Source organism: Bufo gargarizans, chromosome 6 (genome assembly GCF_014858855.1).
Source record: "Bufo gargarizans isolate SCDJY-AF-19 chromosome 6, ASM1485885v1, whole genome shotgun sequence".
In the NCBI taxonomy this organism is placed as follows: Eukaryota; Metazoa; Chordata; class Amphibia; order Anura; family Bufonidae; genus Bufo; species Bufo gargarizans.
The window spans coordinates 108,882,465-108,910,233 of record NC_058085.1 but is presented as its reverse complement, the minus strand read 5'-3'; the positions used below and the strand labels follow the sequence as shown (position 1 = coordinate 108,910,233).

The 27,769-nt window shown below is 43.3% G+C and overlaps 1 protein-coding gene across 1 annotated transcript in view; it reads right to left on the bottom strand.

Moving 5' to 3' along the window:
- Window positions 1-27,769, bottom strand: part of LOC122941460 (serine/threonine-protein kinase 17A-like) — a 64,005-nt gene that overhangs the window by 25,118 nt on the left and 11,118 nt on the right. The window lies entirely within an intron of this gene.

The following is a 27,769-nucleotide window of genomic DNA, read 5'->3' as shown; positions in this document are numbered from 1 at the left end:
ACAGAAGCTACAATTGCCGCAACTGTAGCAGCCCTTTAATGGATTGTCTAGCCAGGTTTTTGGGCTGTGCGGCGGTGTAAAGTGACTCTGCACAAGGCAGTCTCTTAGACTTTTACCCCGCCTGTATGTAATTGTAGGAAGGCGACTAAGAGCATCTTTCAAATCCGGATCCATCAGTAAAGTGTCCCAATGTTGGGAAATAATGTCTCTAACACAGGCATCCTCAAACTATGGCCCTCCAGCTGTTGCAAAACTACAACTCCCAGCATGCCGGAACAGCCTACAGGTATCAGCCTACAGCAGGGCATTGTGGGAGTTGTAGTTTTACAACAGCTGGAGGGCCGCAGTTTGAGGATGCCTGCTCTAACATGTCCTGATGCTGTGTCAAAAGTCCCCATTAGTCATATAATGCCCTGTGTCGCCTGACGGGGAACGGTGGTGGGATGTTATAATGTAGTACGGGATAACCATGTTCCTGGAACCTAGTGCTTAGGCCACCTGCCTGTTGGATAAATGTTTTCTGTTCAGAGCAGTTACGTCTTAGTCTCAGGTATTGACCAGTAGGTATTCCACGTTTGAGGGGTGCAGGATGATTGCTCTCCCATCTCAAAAGGGAATTGGTAGAGGTTGGTTTACGGTAGATGCTTGTTTCTAAGTGTCTGTTTTCTGGATAGAAATATCCAAAAAAAGTAGACACTACATTTCAATGACTGATGTGAATCTAAGATTAATAGAATTCACATTCACTGTGTCACAAACTCAGTGAAGTCAGCCCTGGTACAGCTCCAGACGACAAAAATGTTGTCTATGAAGCGTGCCCAGAGAACCACATTAGTTGTACCTGGTATTGGTGTATCCCCAAATACCATTGTCTCTTCCCAACAGCCCAGTTTGCATAGGACGGCGCACAGGAGCTGCCCATAGCGGTTCCCCTGAGCTGGTGTAGAAGTGGTTGTCAAAGAGGAAGAAGTTCCTAGTCAGCACAAAATGCAAAAGTTCCAAAACAAAGGCATTATGTGCTGAGAATTGACCCCTGGCTCTCAAAAAATGTTGCCCGCCTCATGTGGAATTGATGAGTAAAGGGCCTCAACGTCTATTGATGCTAGGAACCAATCTTTTTCTACTGTGATACCATCCAATTTGGTCAATAAGTCCCCAGTGTCTCTAATGTAAGAGGGGAGACTCTGAACAAATGGTCTCAATATTTGATCAACATATACTCCACACTTTTGTGAGAGGCTGCCTACCCCAGATACAATAGAGTGGCCTTTTAGCGGCACGATTCCCTTGTGCATCTTGAGTAGGCAGTAAAAAATTGCAATAATTGGATGTAGGGGATACAAGTAATTAAATTCATCTTTCCCTATCAGATGACTCATTTTAGCTCTAAACAAAACATCCCAAAGTTCCAATTGGTATTGGGTAGTGGGATCCAGGGGTATGCGCTCATAGCTGTCCTTATCTTTAAGGATATTAAGACATTTCTTTGTATTGCATGGTGTCCCCTTACGAGTCTGGAGCAATAATAAGATTAAGATGAAACACGTAGGTATATTCTCCCTTCCCTGGGATCTATCATCTTTCCTCTAGGGCAGGGACGCCTACGGCCTCCTATTTCAGGGTAAGGTTACAGACGGGGCCGTCCTTATCACCCTTCCACTCTTCGTTATAGAAATTACCGGAAATAAAAATAAGAGTCTGGTTTGAAAATCACTTCAATGAAGATGACCTTCATTGAAGTGATTTTCAAACCAGACTCTTATTTTTATTTCCGGTAATTTCTATAACGAAGAGTGAAAGGCTTTCGCGTTATTTTGGCTTCGATATTTGCTCACTGGCCATTTGACATTTTTTGTTATTGTTTTGTGTTTGTGGCACGTGTGGTGGTGTGCACACACCTTTCATTGTTGTTATTATTGTGATGTAAATTGAAAGCATCCTTGTATTTTATTCAATTGATTAAATGTTAAGTTTTAGTAAGCTACTACCTCCTATGTTTTTCAGTTAGGCTAGACAATGGTGTCCAGAAAACAAAAGAGTATACAATTTTTACAATGGGTGATAGGGGTTAATGTATGACATCCAACAATGGCATCCATTTAACATACATATCCTGAAATATTTGAGGCCATAAATGTGATGTGAACAGAGCTTTATCCTGATTTACAACATTTGCTGAGCACAATACATGAATGCTGGAAGCCTTTATACAACTTTCTCATGATCAGAAAGGAAATCACATTGTCTTTAGTGAAGCGTGTACATCCCACGCATGCCACATACATCTGCTAATGAATAATTTTTGCATTTCTCAGTAAGCAGGAAATTCAAGATTAAAGGTATAATAGAACTTTCAAAGTAATCATCATGAAACAGCATGAGCTCCAAGTAGACATCAAGACTTCCAAACCAGCCATCTTTGGGAACTGAATTTTAGTTTTTTTTCAGGTCAGATTCTTAGATTTAAGAGATTGCATAAATAGAAATAAAATGTATTCTGTACTGCAGAACAATGGGGAAATTTTCAGAAGGTTATTATGGACATCAAGACAGTTCTTCTGTCCATGGCTGTCACTAGTGATGATCGAGCATGCTCAGCCGAACACCATTTCGGCTCGAGCATCGCGATGCTTGGCACATCGCGGTGTTCGGCCGAATACCGGGCGTGCTCAAACACCATGCTCGAGTCTCCTCCCCGCACGTTTGTTGGCTGCTACACAGCCAATAAACGTGCAGGTAAGTACTGCCACTCAATGTAATGCCGTAGCCATGTTGGTTACTGGCATTACAGTGATTGGCTGGCCATAACGCATCATTGGGTGTTATAAAGCAACCGGTGACACATGGTTCGGCCAGTCTTAGTCAGAGAGAGCTGTGTTGTAGAAGGGACAGATAGTGTAGGGAATTGAATTTTATTTTTTGGTTAGGCAACCAATAGGAAAGTTGCCTATCCCTTACTATATAATAACCTCCCTGTCAGCCATTTTCTACAGCTTTCTAAAGTTCTGAGAGAGACAGCAGTGTCAATGCTGTGCTTTGTGCTTTCCACACCACATTAGATAGCTTAGATAGCTTATATATATATATATATATATATATAATACAGATAGTTAGCGGGAGATAGTCAGGGTAGGTTATATCCTGTTATAGTGTAGCTGTAACAGTGCAGTGTGTTAGGTAGTGTGATAGTTTCTGCTGTCCATACATACATGCAGACCTGCTAAAATTGCGTATTGCGACAAAATATTTGCATCATTGGTGCCGATTAGCGCAATCACTAATATATTGGAGCACTCTAACTGCATATAAAGCCATTTTTAATGCTCTGCCGTGCCAACCATTTTCTCCCGTCTAAGGAAACTTCTAGCAGCTTGGAAAATGTAGCAAAAGTGACCCACGCCTGTATTTGACGCGCATTACGCGAATATTATATTGGCAATTTTTCGCAATCAAGAAAAGAATCTCGAATTCGCGAATATATGACATATATTAACCCAAATATTCGTGAATTATCGCTAATTCGAATATAGCCCCTGCCGCTCATCACTACCCCTGTGTAACGTGTGCGCAGCCTAAAAAATCTGTGACATCCAGTGTACTTTTTCCGTAGACTGTGTCCACTGCGGACAGTTACATTACCTGCGCTACATCTCCTGTATAACGTTTGCACATCCTAAATATCAGTGACATTCAGTTTAATTTATTTGCGCATACATTTACAAAACCTGCGCTATTGTACGTGTGACATACTTGCAAGCATATATACCATTTAATATGCAGAAGGCGAGCAGTAAGGGACAGGGAAGTGGCCGTGCTGCTGATGGTGCATGCAGAGGCCGTAGCCCTGGGCGCGGTGAAACTGTGCTTGCTGCCAGAGCACAAGAAACACACTAATTCACAATACCTAGCTTTATGTCCCAGTTTGCAGCACAGCATTGAATTGCAGCAAATAATGCTTCCAATCGGTTAAGCACCACCCTGTCGTCCACAAAGTCCAGTCTCAGTAGCCAAGAGTCTGGTCAACAGAATCCTCATCCTGATCCTCCTTCCTCCCACCATGGAGAGTCTTGCCAAACAAGTGATCCCACACTCAGATATTCCGAGGAGCTCTTTTCAGCTCCATTCCTTCATTTGGGCCTCTCGCCAAGCCCGCTTGAAGAGGGACATGAGGAGATTGCGTGCACTGATGCCCACAGTCACAAGAAGATGACCGTGGGGAACGGCAAATAGTGTTTCACAAGGTGGATGATGATGATGAGACACAGTTGCGAATAAGTCAACGGCAATTAGTGTCTCAAGAGGTTGATGATGAGGATGAGACACAGTTGTCAATAAGTGAGGTTGTTGTTTGGTCAACAAGTCAGGAGGATGACCAGAGTGAGGAAGTGGAAGAGGAGGTGGTGGACAATGAAATCACTGACCCAAGCCGAGCCAGGACAGCAGTACAGAGGGATCTGCAGCACCGCAACAGGCTGGAAGATGCAGTGGGGTGGCAAAATGGAGAAGGCGGGCCACAATAAACAGGCCCGCAACTGTTCCCCGGAGTACCCCCTTGCAGCAATACCCCCTTGCAGTATAGCTTCTCTGAGAAAAGACCAAACAAGGGGGAAAGAGGTTGCTTCCAGACTTTAAATATTGCTTTTTTTTTTTGCTGCGGCTGAAACCATGTGTAATAATTTCAGGTCCTTTTTGAGTATATTGTGTTGTGTTTTATCTATATAGCCCATGACTGCCCACAAATTCAAAGGGGTGTTAGGGTTTAGGTGTTGGGTTATAAGTGCAAGCATTGCAATGTACAGTGATATAAGTTCGGCTGAAGTATACCACATTTAAAACAAGCGGGAGTGGGGAAGATACCAATTTTCTAACCTCTTATGGGGGTGATGTATATACTTTGGATTAATTTCAGGAAGATTTCCACATATCTAGCAGTCGGAAGGAAATGAAGGGATTGTTCAACTGATTGGCCTATCAGGTAGCATGTGTTGACTGGTGTTTCATAAGTAAAAATCTTAAATTACAGCGCAAAAATGGTGTGAAAAAAAATATAAAAATCAAAGCAGAAGAGCTTGGTGTGCCGTGCAATACAGGAAAGTTATATAGTACAAACTGTATGTGACATAAACTAAATAATCAGTTTAAGTTAGAAGATTGCTCCCCATTATACCCCCCCCCCAGCAGTCACATGCAGGCTCACCATCCTCCCACACCCTAAAGTTGTCAGAGCTTGCTCGATATTGCCCCCAATACCTCCAGCACTCACATGCAGGCTCACCATCCTTTTACCCCCCAAAGTTGTCAGAAGATTTCTCCCCATCATCTCCCAGCAGTCACATGCAGGTTCACCATCCTCCCACCCCCGAAATTAGTCACCGTGCTTCCCCCATTCCCCAAGCTCATCATCATCCTTCCAGCACACCATCCTCTGCTGTCACCTATGCCACTATTACTCCCATCCCTATGCTGTCACCTGTGCCACAACTACTCCCATCCCATCACTGTCACCTATGTCACTACTAGTATTGAGCGAAGCGAGCTTCAGAGGATTCACCTGAAGTCAAAACTTCGGAATAATACTGTAAAGAGATTTGTCTCCGTACAGTATTAGAATGCATGGGCTCCGATGAGCCCGAAGTAAGTTATTCACGAAGTCGCACGTGACTTTGTTGAATAACTTCGGTAATTGATTTTTAAAGTGGAAAAACCACTTTAAAACTTGAAATCGAACTCTGCTTTGGTTCCAAGGTACCAGTTCAGCCAAGTTCAGTTTCAAGTTTTAAAGTGGTTTTAAAGTCGTACATATTGCTGCAATGAATCTGCCTCATGTGAACATACCCTAAGTGAACAAATATTATGTGCAATAATAAAGAGTGAATATTTATCTAATACTAGGACAAATACTGGCTGTAAGGTACTATACCCAATGAAGCGTATAACTCAATTCTCCAGCAGCACTCTGTGATTCTCACACACTCAATTACCTCTGGACTAGGTTCTTTCTGCAGGTCACAATTAATTTAAGCCTGCTATCTGGGAGAATCACATTTTTTTGGAAGATGTGTGAGATAATTGCTATGAACTTTGAATGGCTGTAATACAAAAGCCTGTATTATGGTTGAAATACCCAATCCTCTTGTGGTTCTGTGGACTGACCTACAAGGTGTGTCCTGGTTCACAAAGTGTCAGTAGTGTGGCAGAAAAAAAAAAAATCAATAAAAGTTTGTAATACAGTAGTTGTGATATGCAGACAGGGCTGAAGAACCTGGTCTTCAAATGCAAAATCTATTTATATAGGGCACTCCCAACTATCACGTCATTTAAAGCACTGCTCTTTTCTTATGTGTAAACAGGGTTTGGGCTGCTAAGGCACCAGTTGTAGCTGCAACCATTGTACCCCTGTAGCTATGCCCTTGACTATATATAAAACAGCCTCCTCTGTACTACTATCCTTAATACAACCCATTTTAAAAAAAATAGGCGATCACTAGCTGATCAGTGGGGTCTGAGACCCCACATGCCAAATGATCAGCTGTTTGGTTTAGCTTTGTCACTAGCAGTCAGCACCAGAACAACATAGCACAGTTGACATTTTTAGTAGAGGGAGCTCACTAGTACATAGTACAGTGCTGCTCCCATTAACTTCAATCGAAGCAGCACTGCAGTGACCAGTACTGTCCACTATAATGTTGACGGTGCAATACGGTTCCACCACTGACGATAAAGCTACACCGAACAGCTGATTGGCAAAGTGGGGTGTGCCAGAACACCCTCCCCCACAATCAGCTAGTGATGGCCTATTGTGAGGATAGGCCATTAGTTAAATAATGATGGGCAACCCCTTTAAATCTGACCTGTCACATGAAAAATGTAGTCCTATCTGGATGTTATAGAGCAGGGGAAGCTGAGCAGATTAATGCATAGCATTATGGGAAAATTCAGTAAAATGTGTATTTTGTTCACTTAAGGCCATGCTCATTCTGCGCTTAGGAGTCCAATGGGAGGTCCTACTCAGTGACTGACTGCCCACTGGACTCTCAAGTTGTCTTCAGACTGCACTGCATTCTCATGGCAATAGGTTTGCTCTAAATTACTTTAGCTTCTTCCTTTTCAATATTATCAATATATTATCATCTATTAGGGCATGCTGGGAGTTGTAGTTTCACATCAGCTGCAAAGCAGCTCATTGTGACTGTGTTATAAGGACATATATTCCTAGGTACGCTAAAGGAAAATACTAGATTAGACTGGATGTAATGTTTTTAGTTACTTAATGCTTACCTGTAATCCTCCACTTCAAAGTGATTATCTTGGTTACCTGGCTGTCGGCTACAAAACAGGCGCTATACTTACAGATAACCTTGAGATGTCCAGGCACACTGCAGACTGACTTCACAACTGAAATCAACAGCTCTTATCTCCTGAGTGGAGCCAGTGGGATTGCAAAGTATTTACTATAATAGCTAGAAAGGTACAGGTGCCATCGAGTGCAGGCTGCAGAGGTATAATGCGGGGCCAGCAAATAACTTCATAAGCTCAGTGCTGACAGTTGCTACTCATTGCATAACGTGAAATTCTGATCCTGATCCAGCTCCCTAAAGTGAATCTGTATACGGGTACCTGCCCCTGGGTGTGGGTGAACACGCAGAAGAACCACACCAATTTCTCTTAGGATTTCTGTGTTTCTGCACCAAAACTTCACTAAAACTGCAAGATCTAATTGTGGTTCTTGGTGCTGATTCGATGCGTTTTTTACGCTGGTTTTACACAAAATTGGCATGCTGCGGACTTGGAAATCCATACAGTAGGTCAATTTCAGGGCAGAAAAAATAAATCAGCAAAGTGAGAATTGTCAATTCTTATAAATTTTGCTTGTACTGTACTACGCTGCAGTTTTTCCATGTGCAGGTACCCTAAGGCTGCTTGTGTGAAAAAGGCCTATATTTGGTTATTAACATGGATATCTAAATCTTACTATCCATGATAGCGCATAGTAGCTTCTTGCAAAGCATAATGTTACAACTGGCACCTAAAGGGGTTTATGGTTAATTTTCCACACAAGAAAATAACAGTACTATAAATAACGTTTGATACTTGGGGTGCCCAATATATATTTTTCGGGGGCCCGGGACCTTCAAGTTATGCCAGTGTCTCTGTTATCACAACTGACAGAACAATTTTTATGTGGACCTGGGTACCTTTCAGGTCAACCCATATATGATACGGTTGGGATGAAAAATTCAGGCTGTGTATAACAGGCTGTCGGAAGAACGCTTGTTTGGCTGACAGCTATCTCTCCTATCTTCCCTATACATGTGCACGTTTGGCTGAGCAGGTATGTGTTTTTAATGGGCAGAAAGGACAAAGCTGCTGCCAGACACTCAGCTTATCTCCAGGGAGAAAAAAAAGGATCAGGCATTGAAATTCACTGGGCCCAACCCTTCTATTAATCCCTGACATCATATGTCCAGGAAGAGTCAGGAGGCCTCCTAAAATTTTAGACTGTCAGTCTGTGAGTTCGGTCGACAATGGCTTAACGGGTATTGGGTCCCTAACTGAGGGGTCTATGGTGATCTACGCAGTTCACAAAACCATAAGAGGTTCTGGTATTGTAGCCATAATACAGATGTATGTATTATGGCCGTCAGAAAGGCATGACAATGATCTTATTGTTTAATGTCCAACCTGTGAACGTCCCAACACAAACGTTATACTATGACAGATGTCTTCCACCAATTTTATTGCACACAGAAGGGAAAGAAAACTGTTTGCTTGAAAATGGGCAGTTAACTAAACAAATTAACCTCACGGGTTAACAGGGACAATGTGCAGACTAACAGATGGTCGTCAAATAATAAAAGGAATTGCATGGAATTCTAACACAGGCTAATGTTTTCCACCTGTGCCCTGTAGGTGCCCACTCCGAGACCTTCATCTTCAAGGTCAGATACACAAGAATGCAGGATAGCTGATTAATTCCAACCTTTGTTGGACTTATCCCCGAGAGGTGCGCAGACCTAATACTGCAGCTGTAATCAAATTACCGTACATCTCTCCTGAGGAGTTAATACTATTTTAAAATAAATTTAATTATGCAAGTCTTCTGCAGTTTCCAGTATGTGATTCACAAAAAAATACTGAATAGTAACACATGAATAGAAGAGTAGGATAATTCTTTTCTTTACACTTTTCCTCCTTTTAGATTCCATACCTGTTTTTGGAGAATAAAATACACTAAATACTGCACCAAACTGTTCAGCATGACCTGGCCCAGAGCATAAAGTAGCCTGCAACCTAAAAGGCTTGTGTGCCACAGTGATTTGAGGAGAGATATAAGGAGGATAGCAGTCTGACAGACTATTTACTTGTCCACCTATTTTAAGTCACCTTTAGGGTCCATTCACACGTCCGTAATTTGGGTCCGCATTCATTCCGCAATTTGCGGACCCATTCACTTTTAATACGGCTGGAACGAATGTGAATCCGCATTTTCGGGATCCGCATCCGTTTTTTCAGGATCAGTTTTTTCGGGATCCGCAATCCCGTTCCTGAAAAAAATAGAACATGTCCTAGTCTTGTCTGCAATTGCGGACCAGAAAAGGCATTTTCTATTATAGTGTCTGTGATGCACGGTCCGCAAATTGTGGATCTCACATTTCAGGTGTCCGTGTTTTGCATGTGAATGGACCCTAAAGTGAATGTGTAATTAGAAAGTGACCTATTGTTTAAATCACGTTTTTATGTTAAGCATGTATTTTTTTTCCATTTTTGGTGATTTTGTGAAATATTTACCATGTCCCTAACTATATTTAAAAAACATAAATCATAAAATCCTGCAGTTTTTGTATTGACCACTAGGCCATAAATATGTATATTTCCTGTCTTTGGGAGCAGCTATGTGGACTATAGGCACAACGGACAGGAAGGGACCCTATTTACTTCTATGGGAGAGTATTCTAGGTATTGCCTATGACCTGGACAGAAGTCAGGAGTGAGCTGGTAAGCTGTGATCTCACACATTGTGAATGACAGATCTTGTGTTATCTATACAGCGGTGTTACTTGTCATTGTAATTTTGCCTGTGGTGATAATGAGAATAATCTTACCTTAAAGGGGATTTTCTGGGAGTTAAGAGAGTTGGCCTCCCACTAATCAGATATTGATGACCTATCAATATTTAGTTTTTGGAAAATCCATTTAAAGCAGGTTTTCATCTAGGCAATCCCCAATCAATCCCTATACCCCCTTTGCCCTACATATGCCTGCTCAATTTGTCTGAATTGGGACAATGGAGTAAAGACACTGCCAGAATCCTCTGGCGGCAGCTTTACTACCTTGAAAACACAAGGACTAGGGATGCTGAATTCCAACATCCCTGATCCTTCTCTCCTCCAAAATCTATCAGAGGAGAGTCAGGAAGCCAGGCTGATGTGTATGTCCAGCTATCAGCTTAATCCCAGGGCCAACCAACCTGCGGCTCTCCAGCGGTTTTAAAACTACAACTCCCACCATGTCCTGCTGTGGGCTGATAGCTGCAGGCGGTCTGGGCATGCTGGGAGTTATAGTTTTGCAACAGCTGGAGAGCCTCAAGTTGGCCATCCCTGCTCTAAACTCTAGTGGATCAGCTATTATTAATGGGGTGGCCATGGATAACTGAACCTACTAAAATGAATTGGCAATTATCAAATATGTGGTAACTATGAGCCCGCCAGAGCAGTAGCTGCTTATTGAATGATCTTATGATGGTATGGACATGTCTTTATCTTTATTGGACAAGCCCATTGAGGTATTTTTCAGTCACATTCTCACGTAAGTTAACTCTTTTTTTTTTCTCTCTCTTCATTTTCATCTAATTAACAAACCAGACTTTCTTCTTTTTGTCTCTGCTGAGGGCCCAGGCTGTGTTAGCATTGGTCTGGCATCTTATCGTCAAGCTTACTCGAGGTTAGGAGGTCATAATTTAGGTGATATTAGTAAATGTTTGCTCTCTCTAATGAATCAGAGAAGATAAAGAGCATTTTAATGTGTCACTTGTCTATTGACCATAAAAAAGACTTTGCCCTCACATTCACTAAATGGATTAGCAAGGCGAAGATCTTATTTAACGTCTGCTTATGGGGATAAACATAGACTCAATTTCTTTCTCTTTGGCTTCAAAGAAACCTGACACAAGTCTGGTTATGAGACAAGGACACATCTCGATAATGTTTAATAATTGAACTAATCCCATTAGGTCCGACATGTTTGTCTAGTGATTTTATGAACGAGAGTACATTTCTGTATACATCTCAAGAGCTTTACTTTTATTGTGGCAATCATGTCTAAGCAAATATAAGAAAATATAAGTTATATTTTCAGCAAAAAGCTTAATCCAAGGTTGTCTGACATCTGACACTCTGTGTATGGGTTTATCCCAACAATACATATCAAAGGCTCATGGCCAAAACTTGTTTCCATTGGTACTAAGCATTCCTTGTTCTTCATTAAGATTTAAGTTCATTAAATTCCTTATTCCTCAATCAGTTTTATCATACTTCAACACCGCCCGATCCCCATTCTATCAGGAGTTGACAAAGTGGATCTGCTAAACATAGCCTAAATGGAATACCTAAAGGAGTTGGTCCATCTGAGATACTGATGGCAGATCGCTAGGGTATGCCATCAATGCAAATAATAATAATACAAATAACCAAATCTAAATGAAAACAAAAACCAAAAGCTTCTGTCAAAATAAATCACCACAATACCAATCCACAGATAAAGGCAAAAAGATTTTCGAGTAGTAGGGATAATAGTGCACGGCGGTACTTCAAAATGAACACCATTCATCCTACCACTCAGTCGTTGAGTTCAAGAACGCATCAATTCTTCCAGCAGGCAAGATGAGAATGTCTATCGGAAAAAGGGAAATAGTTGCAAAGAGGACGGGGGCTGGGACTACATGTCCCTTATGTTGCCCTATGAAGGGGGTGCTGTATTGGCCCTGATAACCTAACCACAGAGCACCTGCCCTGACAAGGGCGACCCTGTCCAGAACCTTTCCCTAATTAAACTGGCCCTAGTTCGCCCTATCTTAGTTAATCCCTATATGCATGTTTCGCTTTCAAAGACTCATCAGGGGAAACATAAGGGAGCTGGGCGTATGATAAAAATTATAAAAATAGGTACTGATGAGCAGCGGTGCAAAACAAATGATTCTACTAGTGCACCTGTATGCTGCAATAATCAAAGAACTAAACCTATAGTGTGGCTTAAGTAAAAAAAAAAAAAAGTAGAAGGAGGGGGTGGCAATGGATAAACGCCCCACTCCTCTGTGAACAGTAGCCGGATGTTACCCACGGGCTGTGTATGGCCTAACAAGAATGCCCAGCCCGCCGGTGTTTAAAAGCAAGACGGCCTCAGAACGAGGCTTGGCTCACGATATAATGACGCATGCGTGGTCCGGATTGCTTGAATTGCCGGGCAAAGCGGACACTCTCGGCGTAGTGACGCAGGTGACCTAAGATGACTTCACTGCTGACTAGGTTGCCAGGGCGCGTTCCCAGCTCCTGTCAGGAGCACGGTCCCAAATGTGGGACCGCGGCCGTCGCGCAATATAGAAATTGGCATTTGTTGCGTAACAGTAATTTAGGAAACCTGGACATAATGGCACAGAATTACTGAACAATATATAATACAGAGGGAGGAGATATCTCCTCCCTCTGTATTATGTGAATTCCCCCCTCCCTGTTTTCTTTATTTCATATCTGTTTTGGTTTGGTTTTCTTTCATTACGATTTAATGAGGGAACTACAGTACCCTGAAAGATGATCAAAATTAGGGTTATTTACTTTAGAAAAAAGATGACTGAGGGGAGATTTAATTACTATGTATAAATATATCAGGGGTCAGTACAGAGATCACTCCCATCATCTATTTATCCCCAGAACTGTGACTGTGACACAAGGGGATATCCTCCGCGTCTGAGGGAAAGAAGGTTTGTACACAAACAGAAGAGGATTCTTTACGGTAAGAGCAGTGAGACTATGGAACTCTCTGCCTGAGGAGCTGGTGATGGTGAGTTCACTAAAAGAATACAAGAGGGGCCTGGATGTATTTCTGGAGTGTAATAATATTACAGGCTATAGCTACTAGAGAGGGGTCGTTGATCCAGGGAGTTATCTGCCTGCCTGAATGGAGTCGGGAAGGAATTTTTTTCACCTTAAGTGGGAAAAATTGGCTTCTACCTTTTTTTTGCCTTCCTCTGGATCAACTTGCAGGATAACCGGTCGAACTGGATGAACAAATGTCTTTTTTCGGCCTTATATACTATGTTACTATGTATTTTATATTTTAATATACCATGTCCATCAATTCACTGTTCCATGTTCACTAATTCTGCCATTATGTCCAGGTTGCCCGGCAAACTAGTCAGCTTGGACCGCGTATATCTTAGCGCGGCCCAACGCAGTGACATCATCTTAGGCCACCTGCGTCAATACACCGGGAGCATCCGCACTGCCCGGCAATTCAAGCAATCCAGACCGCGTGGGCGAGCCAAGCCTCGTTCTGAGGCCGTCTTGATTTTAAATACCAGCGAGCTGGGCATTCTTGTTAGGCCATACACAGCCTGCGGGTAACATCAGGCCCCTGTTCACGGAGGAGTGGGGCGTTTATACTTCAACAAAGTATTAGTTTAAAGGTGTGCACACTTATGCAACCATATTATTTTATTTTAATAATTTTTCTTCCCTCTGCCTAAAAGATTTCAGTTTGTTTTTCAATTGAGTTGTACAGTTTATAGGTCACATTAAAGGTGGAAAAAGTTCTGAAATGATTTATCTTTGTCTCATTTTATACATCACAGAAACCTGACATTTTAACATGGGTGTGTAGACTTTTTATATCCACTGTATCTAGTGAATTCTGGATCACCTTTCTAGTATACTCTTTCCAAAAATTAGTGATCTGTAGTACATTTACTTTGTAATTTCTCCCCCCTTTTCTTTTATGCCATCAATGCCAAATAATTATGGGTCCCAGCTCTGGGATCCATACTATTACATGAATGCAGAGTGGCCACACATGCATGGCCACCCTCCGTTTGTCGCTATGGGAAACACAAAAATAGTGAGTGCCTGATTTCAGTCTGTCCAATAGCCGTGAATTGAGCGGTGGCAGTGCTTCCATGGTGCGTTCTCTATTCACTACTGTGGGACTCTCAAACACAGCTGAGTGTACCCGATTAGCAGGCTCAGACTGGCCCACTGGGGAGCTGGTGAAATCCTTGGTGGGCCCTTTGCCTGCATGCCTATATTGATAATCACATAGTCACTAATCAGCAGCAGCCCCAGCTGCCGGCTGGAAAGTGCCACTCCCTGTCGCTGTAATAAGCAGCGAGGCACTCACTACAGGGCTAGCAATGGGCATGAGGGTGCAGCAAGTGGCTAGATAATCTCTGAGATCATCTTACCACTCCTCATCTTGTATGGCTGCTGCACTGCTGTGGGGCCCACCCTCAAGGAATTTCCATGTGTTACTGCTGTCCATACTACTGACTGTAAATAGCAGACTAAGGGCCCATGCACACGTCCGTAGTGTATTGCGGATCTGCAATACACCCGGCCGGCGCCCCCATAGAACTGCCTATTCTTGTCTGCAATTGTGGACAAGAATAGGACATGTTCTATTTTTTTCCGGAGCTGCGGACCGGAAGATCGGGGGCGCGCTCCGGAAATGCGGATGCGGACAGCACACTGTGTGCTGTCCGTACACATTCCTGCCCCACAGAGAATGAATGGGTCAATTCTGCGTAATGGGTGAAGACACATTCATGGACCTGTGTATGGACCCTTAGGGGAGATTTATCAAGATTGGTGCTTTTTACGCTTGATATCTCCTGCACTCTGTGCAGCTAAACAGAAAACTACAACAGCTCAGAGCTACCATACATTTCTGCAAGGGCGAACTTTAAGTGGCCCTGGAAAAAAAAAGTTAAAAGTAGCTCCAATGTTGTAGATGGGTCCAAATTGACAGAAGGTGGGGCAACACAAGTAAATGGGCCCAAGACAAGTTGGCAAGGTCAGTAATACCATAGTGCAGCACAGAATAATATCCCACAGAACCAAATACCTCCCCATAAGCTGTCTCTCTGTGGTGGCCATCAATATGCCATGTTCTGTTCTCCTCCTCCAATTGTCGCTAATATGTAGCAGGGGGCTTAGGAAGTGAGATGTGGGTCACAATACCAAGCCAACCCTACCTTCAGCATGCTGCCTGAACTTTCTATGATAATGACCCCTATAGTTCCCCCAGTAGTATGTACCCGGACAGCGGCAGTGAGGGGGGATTGGGTGGCCATATGGGCATCAGCCCACTGGAAAAATTCCCTGTAGGGTTTTTGGCCAGTCTGCCTTTGGATTTCTGTCTTTATTTGCACCAGTTGTAAATGACAATAGATTTGTCTCTGCTGATGACTACGCCCTTTTCCACCCTTGTCATGATTCCTTTTTGAAAAGTGGTGAGTGCAGAGCAAAAACAGACACATGTGACTCTTTTTTCAATAAGTCACTTTTCTGGCGCAAGGGAACTTGTCACCTCCTGATTGAAGGCAGCATAAAGTAGTGACAGACATGTTGAAATCAGCAGTTACTTATCTGCTAAAGTAAAGCTGCTGCTGAGATGGTAGCAGCACATGCCAGAGAAGAGCCCCCGCACAGCCTGAGAAGAGTCGGCTTATGTGCTCCTGCTGCCCACCCGCCCCATTGCTGATTGACAGTTTTTTCCCTATTTTTCTCTATAGGGCCAGGCAGTGTTCACATCATCTTGCCTGGCCCTGTCATTCAACATGACGAGGGCGTGGCCAGAGGAGGGTGAACAGAGCCTCTAGGAGTAGGGGCGACACCCCCATTGCTCCTAGAGTCTCATTTGCATAAAATAAAAGTTCACTGTTCACAAAAAAAGAGACATGTAGAAAGAAGAGATAAAGACAGTTAGCTTCAGCTGACATTAGCACATGTCTAAGCTCAGTCAGTTTCCTCTCCATATTGTGGTGGAGATCCTATCCAAGAATCGCCCGCTAAATGGTCCCGTCTAAAGGGACCTTAAATTATTATAGCTCTCTGAAAACCTAATCTTCTGCCGTGTCACAGAAATCTTCCGGACAAAGGGTAAATTGTTGTAAAGCATGGAAGAATAGACCAGACGTGATCTAAAAAGTGTGACTCCATCTAAACCATTGAGATACAGCAATCTGATACTATTTTATATTACCATTGTATTTAGATGCAAAGTTTGTGCAATCAGCAGTTAACGTCATGGCCCTAATGTCTTGTCTATGAGAAAGGGCATAGTTCTGTTATACAGCTCTTTGCATCCATTTAGGAATTCCGCAATGTTGAGGAGGGAAGCAAATTTCAGACAAAGAAAAGTCTTCAGACAAGAGGCCCATTGTTAGACTATGGAAGGTGGTCAGCCAGGGGGACAGTGAAGACATAAGCTACAAATAGGGTGGGATTCTTGGAATTCCATACCAGCAGAGGTGGCGAGTCCAGCAAAATACTTCAGACTTTGGGACTGACTTGTATCTTGATCTGAGTAAAGAATCTTTTATAATAGATATGAAAATGTTAGGTTCTGCCCACAAAAACAGTTTTCCATGTTTATTGCATACCATTTAAAATGAGCATTCTCATGCTGCTCCTCTGTTCTGGAACACTCTGGACTATGGCACATTCCCACCTCTGTTTGTACCTGTAACTGGAGTTACATAAATGTTGTAATTCAGTCAAGTGTGACTTCAGGTTCTTCCCAGTTTGACAGATTTATTAGAGAGTGAGGTAAGCTCACCTTCTGACACTCTCATGGTAGTTGTTTTCTAACCACAAGAAACATGCCAGGATTTACAGACAAATTTGCCACTTCAGCACAGATGATAATGATTAACTGTACCCATAACCCTTGACAGTCTTGAAATAGATCCAAACTAGAGAAAGTTTTGATAAGGTACAGTGCAGGGACAAGCACCAAAAAAAAAAAAAAGAAAAGAAATCCACCAACATACATTAATAATATCTACAAAGACTGATTAAGTGTCCTTCCAAATCTCCATTGGGTGGAGAGAATTAGCCAACAGGCTGGAAATCTGTATGCTGTATGTCTAGCAGGAGCTTCTTGCCTCTTTGGCCAGCATCTATAAGAGGTCCTTGGCCAGCATTATGGTGACTATAGACACACAGATAATTTTGGTACTTGACCTGCCCACTAAAGGTGGCCATACACATTAGTCAAAAGCTGATCAAAACAGACTAAAGTGATCATTTATCATGTAAAAACGACCTATCATTTTAACTGACCGATGACACACCATGATCGTCTGAAAAGAAGTCTGCATCTTAAAATTTTTTGTCAAAAAGTCATCCTGGAAATAAGGTTCCCCAGAAGGCTCCAGCACAGCTTAATTTGATGTCACTGAACATATATGGTCAGTTTGACCCACTGTAATGGTCAATATGGACTAAGAGGGTACTTTCACACTAGCGTTATTCTTTTCCGGCATTGAGTTTCATCCTAGGGGTTCAATACTGGAAAAGAACTGATCAGTTTTATCCCCATGCATTCTGAATGGAGAGCAATCCATTCAGGATGCATCAGGATGTCTTCAGTTCAGTCTTTTTGCCTTTTCAGGACGGAGATAATACAGCAGCCTGCTGCGGTTTTATCTCCGTTAAAAATTCCGGAACATTTGCCGGAACCAGCATTTTTTCCCATTGACATGCATTAATCCGGCCCGAGTGTTCCAGCAAAACGGATCCGGCATCGCAGTCTGCGAACGCTCAGACCGCAAAAAAAAGGTGAAAAAAATTAATGCTGGATTCGTTTTTCTGGATGACACCGGAGAGACGGATACTGGCATTTCAATGCATTTGTCATACGGATCAGGATCCTGATCCATCTGACAGATGCTATCAGTTTTGACAGATCCGGCAGGCAGTTCCGGCGACGGAACTGCCTCCCTGAAATCCTCTGCCGCAAGTGTGAAAGTACCCTAAGGAGGACATTTATCAAAGTGTTATGCCAGTTTATTTAACATTTTTAGTTGCACAGAATTTCGCTACTTTTGGCCTCTCGCACCACTTTAAAAGTGACGGTGCCCAATATATTGTATTTGGGATGACAACAAGACATTCAATCTTTGCTACATTTGTGTGTTGTAGATTTCCATAAGTTGTAACCAGTTCTGACTGTTTCTGTCGCTCTGCTCCGTTAGAGGAGTGGAACAATGAAAATAACGGAAGTGGCACCTGATTGAAACAAATAGAGCTGAACAGACTCTTTTAGCTACAATGGAGTCCATTAAGTGTCCGTTTGCAATCCTGTATTTTTACTGGACAAAAAAAGTCATGCATGGGGTGTTTTTCTCCGGTCTTTTTGACGGAATCTGCTATGGAGGCCCTGAATGGAGCCTCCAATGCAGATGTAAACTCGCCCTTGCCTTAAAGGAGCATTGTCATAGCCATATTTCCATTTCATATTTGTTTTTTTTATAATGTGACGAGATCCCAAGTGAAAGGTTAATATAGCGAGATTAGACTGTGTACCCCAGAGGGTCAGGCATTGACATAACTGATTACAACATGCACAAAATATATTACTAAATATCAACTATAGAGAAATCGGTACAGAGATATCCCTTAAAATGAATTTTATTATTTTTTTAAATTACATAAAAAACATATACATATACAAGACAGTTTATTGCAGAGATCGTACAGAGTGCCATACATTACAGTCCATATCAGTGTCACTTGTATTTACTTATTATTTGCTATATATTTAATTGTGCTGCTGTTGGATGGCTGTATTGGAGCGCTCAGGTCAGCATATAATATCAGTTAGCTGGCTCTGGCAATGCCTGCAGTCATCTCAGTTCGCAGCACAATCAATATAGTTGTGGGAGAAATAGTGGTTCTAGTGTGGCGCTTTTAAATGATGTCGTCTGATGTTACAATGTATCAAATGAGGCCAATCACAATTTCTATATCCTATTTCTTACCCTGTTGTTCAGCGTGGTGAGAGTATGGGCTGGTAGGTATGGCGTGCGCTCCTCTAAAAATATATTACTGCTATATAAATAATGAGTAATGTGAAATACTAAGTACAGTCCATATCGCTGCATCCTAAACTTATTTAATTAAAGGGGTTGTCCGGGTTCATGCTCCGATGCGCTCCCTTCCCCTGCACTAAATCGCGCAGGGCAAGGGCTCTTTTGTTTATCATAACACACTGCCGGGTGGAAACTTCCGCCCGGCAGTGTGTTCAGTGACGTCACCGGCTCTGATGGGCGGCCTTTAGAGCTGCCCTAGCCGTTTTACTGGCTAGGGCAGCGCTAAATCCCGCCCATCAGTGCCGATGACGTCACCGAGTTTCCTGGCAATTCCATGGAGAGCCACAGTATGTCACTGGATCTCCAAAAAATGCCTTTGCCCTGCGTGATTTAGCGCAGGGCAAAAGAGAGCATCGGAGCATGAACTGCTCCTATGCTGAAGTCAGGGGGGCTGCCGGGGTGAAAATGGAGGGCTGTCCGGGTTCAGCTCTGAACCCGGACAACTCCTTTAAGTATGCATTGCAGAGCAGAACATATATTATTAACTGCTGGAATGTATACATTGTACTTCATGGTCTGAGGTATATTTATGAGATGTTGCAGAGGGAGGATGTCCTGTTATAAATATAGCTTCTACGCTTTAATGTCTGCAGAGTTCTCTGTGCACAATTTAAAGCACTTTGAAGCTCATACAAGCACAGGGCATCAAGGGTGCAAAGAAGAACTTTACTAGGCCTCATGCACACGACCGTTGTTTTGGTCCGCATCCAAGCTGCAGTTTATGCGGGTTTGATGCGGACCCATTCACTTCAATGGGGCCGCAAAAGATGCGGACAGCACTCCGTGTGCTGTCCACATCCGTTGCTCCATTCCGTGGTCCGCAAAAAAAATATAACCGGTCTTATTCTTGTCCGTTTTGCGGACAAGAATAGGCAGTTATTGTGACGAATACCACCCCTCATGCCCGCTTGATGTCACCTACGTCGAGCTCACGAGACGCGGTATGGTCACTTGTTACCAAAGCGTGAGACGTTACGCCCTCCAGAGGAGCAGGTAAGGTCAGCTTGGTACAGTTTACACAGACACCTCTTGTCCACGCGGGCACAGAGAGGCAACAAGCTGAGAGAGCCTCTTCACTGACGCAGTGAAAATAGCGCTGTCTCAGCCCGGGTATCTGCCACCAGCTTCTCGTTTGATATAAGCCCGGTCCACTAACGGGATTATATAGGGTGAGAAACCAACCCAGGGTAGCTTATAACTAGGCCGAAACACGGAAGTGATCAGGGATTCATGATCGAGATACAAGATAGCAAAAGATTAAATTATATATTTAATCACCGTAAGGGCACACTAGATTTAACACAATATAAACAGAGAATATATACAGTGGTCTGAGGTTACAGATACAGGTTATATGGGTACAACAGGGTTAGGCCTCATGCACACGACCGTTTTTTTTAAGGTCCGCAAAAACGGGGTCCGTAGGTCCGTGATCGGTGACCGTTTTTTTCATCCGTGCCATTGAAATGATAGGAAAAAACGGACACGGATGACAATCTTGTGTGCATCCGTGATTTTTCACGGACCCATTGACTTGAATGGGTCCGTGAACCGTTGGCCGTGAAAAAAATAGGACAGGTCCTATTTTTTTCATGGCCAGGAAACACGGATCACGGATGCAGCTGCCAAATGGGTCCGCGAAAAAAACCCCGAAAACGGCACAACGGCCACGGATGCACACAACGGTCGTGTGCATGAGGCCTTAAGCAGAGTAAAAGTCAGTTACCGCAGTGATCTCAGCTAGTTCCTGGGTCCCCCTAAACACATTACACGATGTGACCCTTCTTCAGAGAAAGACACGCCCGCTTGCTGGCAGCCTTTTAACCTGTAGCCGACCCCTCCCCTTCCGGCCTTTGGGAGGCGTCCACCCCTCCTCTGCTGGATTGGCTGCAAATGACCCACAAAACCCTTTAGGGTTCATAGCTCAAGTCCAGGTCACAGGTAGATGGTTCTGGGACCAATGAATCCGCCTCGGTTCCAGCTAAAACTAGAATCCAAACATAGTACCGTTAGTTGGTTTCTGTGGGGAGATATGTAAATATTAATCCATATTCCTCACAGTTATATCAAAGGCTGTCCATGCCATTCTGCAAATTTTGGAACGCACACGGGCGCCATCCGTGTTTTGCGGACCGCAAAACACACAACAGTCGTGTGCATGAGGCCTTACTATTAGGGCTCGTTCACACGATCGTTGGTGTCCCGTGCTGTGAACAGCAAATTGCGGTCCACAATGCACAGGCACCTTCCGTGGGGCAGGCGTATGGGGATTGCAGACCCATTTACTTGAATGGGTCCGCGATTCCTGAGTTCGCAAAAATATAGAGCATGTTCTATCTTTTTGTGGTGTGGAGGCACGGAACGGAACCCCAGAAAGCACTCCGTAGTGCTTCTGTTGTGTTCACTTCCGTGCTTCTGTTCCTCATCTCCGGATTTGCAGACCCATTGAAATGAATGGGTTTCGCATCCGTGATGCGGAATGACAACGGAACGGTGCCCGTGTATTGCGGATCCACAAATGCAGTCCGCAATACAGGAACGGGACACGAACGGTCGTGTGAGAGAGACCATTCCCTGAGAGAATGCCAGAGCAGTAGCTAAGCTTTCTTTACCTGGGGGAAAGATTCACTTTGCTCACCTGGGCCTTTATCTAAATACATTGGCCAAGGCAGAGTGTTTTTTAGCACCCTCTCCCTGATACATGCCAGACCAGTTCCCCCACCTAAACTCTAGGTGCTATAATTTTTCATTTAAAGAGAACCTGTTACCCCATTTCCTTAAAAAAAAAAAACAGGGTGATTGAAGCTGAAATCTTCCTTACTGACAATTCAAATTACATTTGCAACAGACCTAAGGAAGAGAAGAATCCAAATCTATTTGTCATCAGCAACAATTTCATGTTAAAGTGGACCAGTCGCCAATTCTGCTCCTCTTTAATTCCTCCTATTTATAAATAAACTGAAGGCTGGACGTTACTCTACCCCTTGTCAAAGGGGTGTGACTCTACACAGTCTGATACGATTTGATAGTGTCTATGTGTATGGACACCCCCCCATCTGGTAACTAACAAACAGTTGTCATCATGAATTTCTAGGGCAAATAACAGAGGAATTTTAGGTATAGCAGCGTTCTAAGAAAAGATGCTCCAAAATTGCTATTTACATAGTAACATAGTTTGTAAGTCTAAAAAAAAGTTCAGCCTGTTATCCTGCAAGTTGATCCAGTACAAGGCAAAAAAATACTGTGAGGTAGAAGAACATTTCCTCATTTTAGGGGGAAAACATTCTTATCCAACTCTATTTCATTTAGAAATTCTGACTGAATTGCTAGCAGTTGACAATGAAGGTCCAGATGGGCGTTACCGGGAAGGGGGGGTAGCCCCTGCACAGTCTGACATATTCAATCAGTGATGCCAGTGTCAGACTGTCCAGGGACACACCTCCAACTGGTAACACCCATCTGGACCTTCACTGCAGGAGATCCATGCTGCAGAATTGTTATTACATGGAGAATGCATGTAGTTGCTAAGGTAGACATTTCAGGAGAGGTGAATTCAGTTTTTTTTCGAATGATAAGCACAGGGAAGGGTAAGGCTACTTTTACACTCGCGTTTGGTGCGGATCTGTCATGGATCTGCATAGACAGATCCGTTCAGATAATACAACTGTCTGCATCCGTTCAGAATGTTCAGAACGGATCCGTTTGTATTATCTTTAACATAGTCAAGATCCGTCTTGAACAGCATTGAAAGTCAATGGAGGACGGATCCGTTTTCTATTGTGTCAGATTGTGTCATAGAAAACGTTTGGCTCAGTTTTGTCAGACGGACACCAAAACGCTGCAAGCATTGTTTTGGTGTCCGCCTTCAAAGCAGAATAGAGACGGAACGGAGGCAAACTGATGCATTCTGAGCGGATCCTTTTCCATTCAGAATGCATTAGGGCAAAACTGATCCATTTTGGACCGCTTATGAGAGCCCTGAACAGATCCCTCAATGGAAAGCCAAAACGCCAGTTTGATAGTAGCCTTACACACTTACACAACTTCTCTTCAGCTTGTCTTTTTCTCCAACAGAATTAGGGCTCATGCACACGACAGTATTTTGCGTTCAGTATACTGGCCGTTTTTTTTAGTTCAGTATGCGGTACATATACTGAACCATTCATTTCAATGGTTCAGCAAATAAAACTGAAGTGTCTCCGTGTGCATTACGTTTCAGTATTTCCGTACCGTGAAAAGATAGAACATGTCCTATTCTTGTCCGCAAATCACGGTGCTTGGCTCCATTCAAGTCAATGGGTTCTGCAAAAAAAACGGAACACATACGGAAATGCATCCGTATGTCTTCCGTCTCCGTTCCGTTTTTGCAGAACCATCTATTAAAAATGTTATGCCCAGTCAAATTTTTTTAATGTAATTGCTGTATAATGTATATGGCATAGGAAAAAACGGAACGGAAAGGAAACACAACGGAAACAAAAAATGGAACAACGGATCTGTAAAAAACAGACCGTAAAACACTGAAAAAGCCATACGGTCGTGTGCATGAGCCGTTTGTAGTCTTGCAGCATTTACCTTTAATTTCTAAAGCAATTCAACAATCACCGCACTGTGTCAAGCTGATGTCAACTGTAAGTTTGCACCACTGGTGTTTCAGTTGCATTAAGTCACATAAGTTTCAAAGGTTTTTATGGGCATCAATAGCTTCAGTGTAGCCTATGCCCTAGTTAGTACAACAACAAATAATAGGGACAATTTACTAATAAAAATGTGCCAGAATTTGTGTACAATTATTGCAAAAATACTGGCATAAACACTTTACATTACATGTATTATTTTAGACCCTTTTTTTTTTTAATTGACTGACAGGGAACATGACTTAGGCTACTTAGGGCTCTTTCACACTTGCGTTGTCCGGATCCGGCGTGTACTCCACTTGCCGGAATTACACGCCGGATCCGGAAAAACGCAAGTGAACTGAAAGCATTTGAAGACGGATCCGTCTTCAAAATGCGTTCAGTGTTACTATGGCAGCCAGGACGCTATTAAAGTCCTGGTTGCCATAGTAGGAGCGGGGAGCGGGGGAGCGGTATACTTACAGTCCGCGCGGCTCCCTGGGCTCTCCAGAATGACGTCAGAGCGCCCCATGCGCATGGATGATGTGTCCATGCGATCACGTGATCCATGCACGTGGGGCGCCCCGACGTCACTCTGGAGCGCCCCGGGAGCCACACGGACGGTAAGTATGCTGCTCCCCCGCTCCCCACTACACTTTACCATGGCTGCCAGGACTTTAGCGTCCCGGCAGCCATGGTAACCATTCAGAATAAGCTAAACGTCGGATCCGGCAATGCGCCGAAACGACAATTAGCTTAAGGCCGGATCCGGATTAATGCCTTTCAATGGGCATTTATTCCGGATCCGGCCTTGCGGCAAGTGTTCAGGATTTTTGGCCGGAGCAAAAAGCGCAGCATGCTGCGGTATTTTCTCCGGCCAAAAAATGTTCCGGTCCTGAACTGAAGACATCCTGATGCATCCTGAACGGATTTCTCTCCATTCACAATGCATTAGGATAAAACTGATCAGGATTCTTCCGGCATAGAGCCCCGACGACGGAACTCTATGCCGGAAGAAAAGAACGCAAGTGTGAAAGAGCCCTAACCCTGCTTTCACCGGCTCTATACCGGAAAATAACTGATCAGGCGTATCCCCATGCATTCTGAATGGAGAGTAATCCGTTCAGGATGTATTCAGTTCAGTCATTTTGACTGATCAGGCAAAAGAGAAAACCGTAGCATGCTATGGTTTTATCTCCGGCGAAAAAAACTGCAGACTTGCCTGAATGCCGGATCCGGCATTTGTTTCCATAGGAATGTATTAGTGCTGGATCCAGCATTCAAAATACCGGAATGTCGGATCCGTCCTTCCAGTCTGACATCAGTTTGCATACAGTTTGCCTGATCAGGCAGTCAGTTCAGTTAACGGAACTGCCTGCCAGAATCAAACAACGCAAGTGTAAAAGTACCCTTAGAGGGAAAGAGGGGCATGGCTTAAAATGTGCACCAAAATTGTGCCAAACCTTTGGCACCAAAAAAAGTAAGCCATCTAATTGGTGGCATAAACTTAGATTAAACAATCTAAAGATGCCCCAGATTTAGTATCCAGCATCAGCTACTTGATAAATCTGCCACATTTTAAGACTGACTAGTCTAATGGTCTTTTTACATTGAACAATTACAGCCCTGAATGAGTAGAGATCGTCAATATAGTAGTCGATCAGCACTCGTTTTAAGGGCCTTTTCATGGGGCTAATGGAAGGTGAACGGGGTACAAACCATTGTTATTACAGTCGTTCCATCCCCATACAGTATGCATACTGTCGGCAGCACATCCTCGGACCCAGGGCAATATGATAACTACAATGATTCTTAGTGCTGCATGAAAGATGTGATCATCTGACAAACGAGCATGTTTGTCGAGTGATAGGGGCACATTTATCGGGAATTAGTGTTTGTAAGAAGTTTAAACTAATCTGAGTTTATTGATAGTTTTTTTTTACTACCATAGAAAATAGTTTCTTTGTAGCCACTTGTAAGCAAACCAGGACAGTGCCGCCTGCTGATTCTCCCCATGCCTATCATTCAGTCTTTGATGTTGTGCTACATAACACACTGTATGTATACAGATGTTCCAATCTCATGATAAGAAAGGTACTTTTCTGGGTCATGAAAGGTTTAGCCTACATATCTGTAACCCCCACCATGCTCCTGTCCTGATAATGACAGTCTGATGGGTTACAGCACTGCATCTTTTTTCTCTTTCTTCTCTGGTTTTTTCTTCTTCTTTTTTTAGCTCAGTTTATAGAAACGTAAGAGAGAGGAAATAAGTGAATTGTGAATGTGTGTGTGTGTTATTAGCAAAATGACTCACTGACCTCCGAGACATTGCTGGTAGTCCTATACAAGGATAGCCTTGTACCAAAAACAGTACAGCCCTTTACATGCGGGAACTTGGAGAATGACATACATCCCCAAAAAATAAAAAATACGTGTTAAGTTAATCACCCAGAATCACTATTCATCGGATTCAAATATCTTTGGCTGTGATCTAACACCAACCAGAGGTCAGTTATATCAATTGTATGTAAATATTCCGAGTAAATTATTTTCTGGTGCTTACAACTCAAATGCAATCTTTGGCATAATTTTCAATGCATCAAAGGTAGTTTCCTACCATACTGATAAGAGGTATACCTTATATGAAATGTCTTCAACAGCTGATCAGTCAGGATTCAATCCATGACCCTCTGATGCCTAGACAATAAGGCTAGGTCTACACGACGACATTTGTCGCGCGACTACACTGCAACATTTGTAGTGCAACATTTTGTTGCACTAATGTCGCGCAACAATTTTTATAATGGCAGTCTATGGTGTCGCACTGCAACATGCAACATGCTGCGACTGCGACGCAACAGTCGCAGAAAAATCCATGATGGATTTTTCTGTGACTGTTGCGTCGCAGTCGCAGCATGTTGCATTGCGACACCATAGACTGCCATTATAAAAATTGTCACGCGACATTAGTGCAAAAAAATGTCGCACGACAAATGTCGTCGTGTAGACCTAGCCTAAAAGGTTATGGCTGCTTTGTTTTGTTTTTTACCTACAACTGCAATACAAACCCATTCAAGTGGATGGGGCTACAGGTGAGGATATGACTTGAATAGCTGTAGGCTGAACACTCATATCTATTCTTCTGAAAAACCCCATATACATGCACGCCCTTTTCAGATGGTATTCTTCATGGGGAGAAAGGACTAAGTCTTCGGCATCCCCCTTTGGCAGCAGTTTATCTACCTTTAGAAAATGGATTGGTTGCAGCCTTGAACTGGCTATTCTAGTAAACTCTAACCCTGGGTTCAGACCTGAGCGTACTTGAACGTACGCTCTGTATGCGCGATTGTACGGGCGGTTGAAATCGCGCATACAGAGACAAGCGAACGCCCATTGTCGCGCGTTCCCGCTGAAGTCTATATACGGGAACGCGCAACAAGATGCCCCAAAGAAGCTCATGTACTTCTTGGGGCGTCGGGCGTTTTACAGCGATCGTACGCGCTGTAAAACGCCCAGGTGAGAACCATGCCGATAGGGAAGCATTAGTTTCTCCTTGTTGAGCGTTTTACAGCGCGTAGGAACGCGCTGTAAAACGCTCAGGTCTGAACCCAGCCTCATAGTGGGTTTACTTGGCCTGATGGAGCAGACAATTATCGGGAAGGGACTGCTTCTTCCAAATACCTGACTGCTCTTCAGTGCAGGTGAAAGTGGCATTTACAAGGTAGTGACCATCTCCACTGTATGAGGACGAATGATGGCCGTAGCCATCGCTCATCCTCATACACATTCATTGTTTCAGAGTAGCAGATCTCTGTCCACACTGCAGGATCTGTTGCCCAGAAACAATGATTGAGGTGTCCGTATGAAAGGTGACCCGATGAACAAGTGTTTCGCTATTTCATCGGGTAAGCTGCAGCACCTTTACAGGGGCCGATTATTTAAAAAAAACTGCGGGAAATGTAAACCAGCTATAAGTTACGGTAGAATAAAAAATAGAGCATGGTAGCCGAAA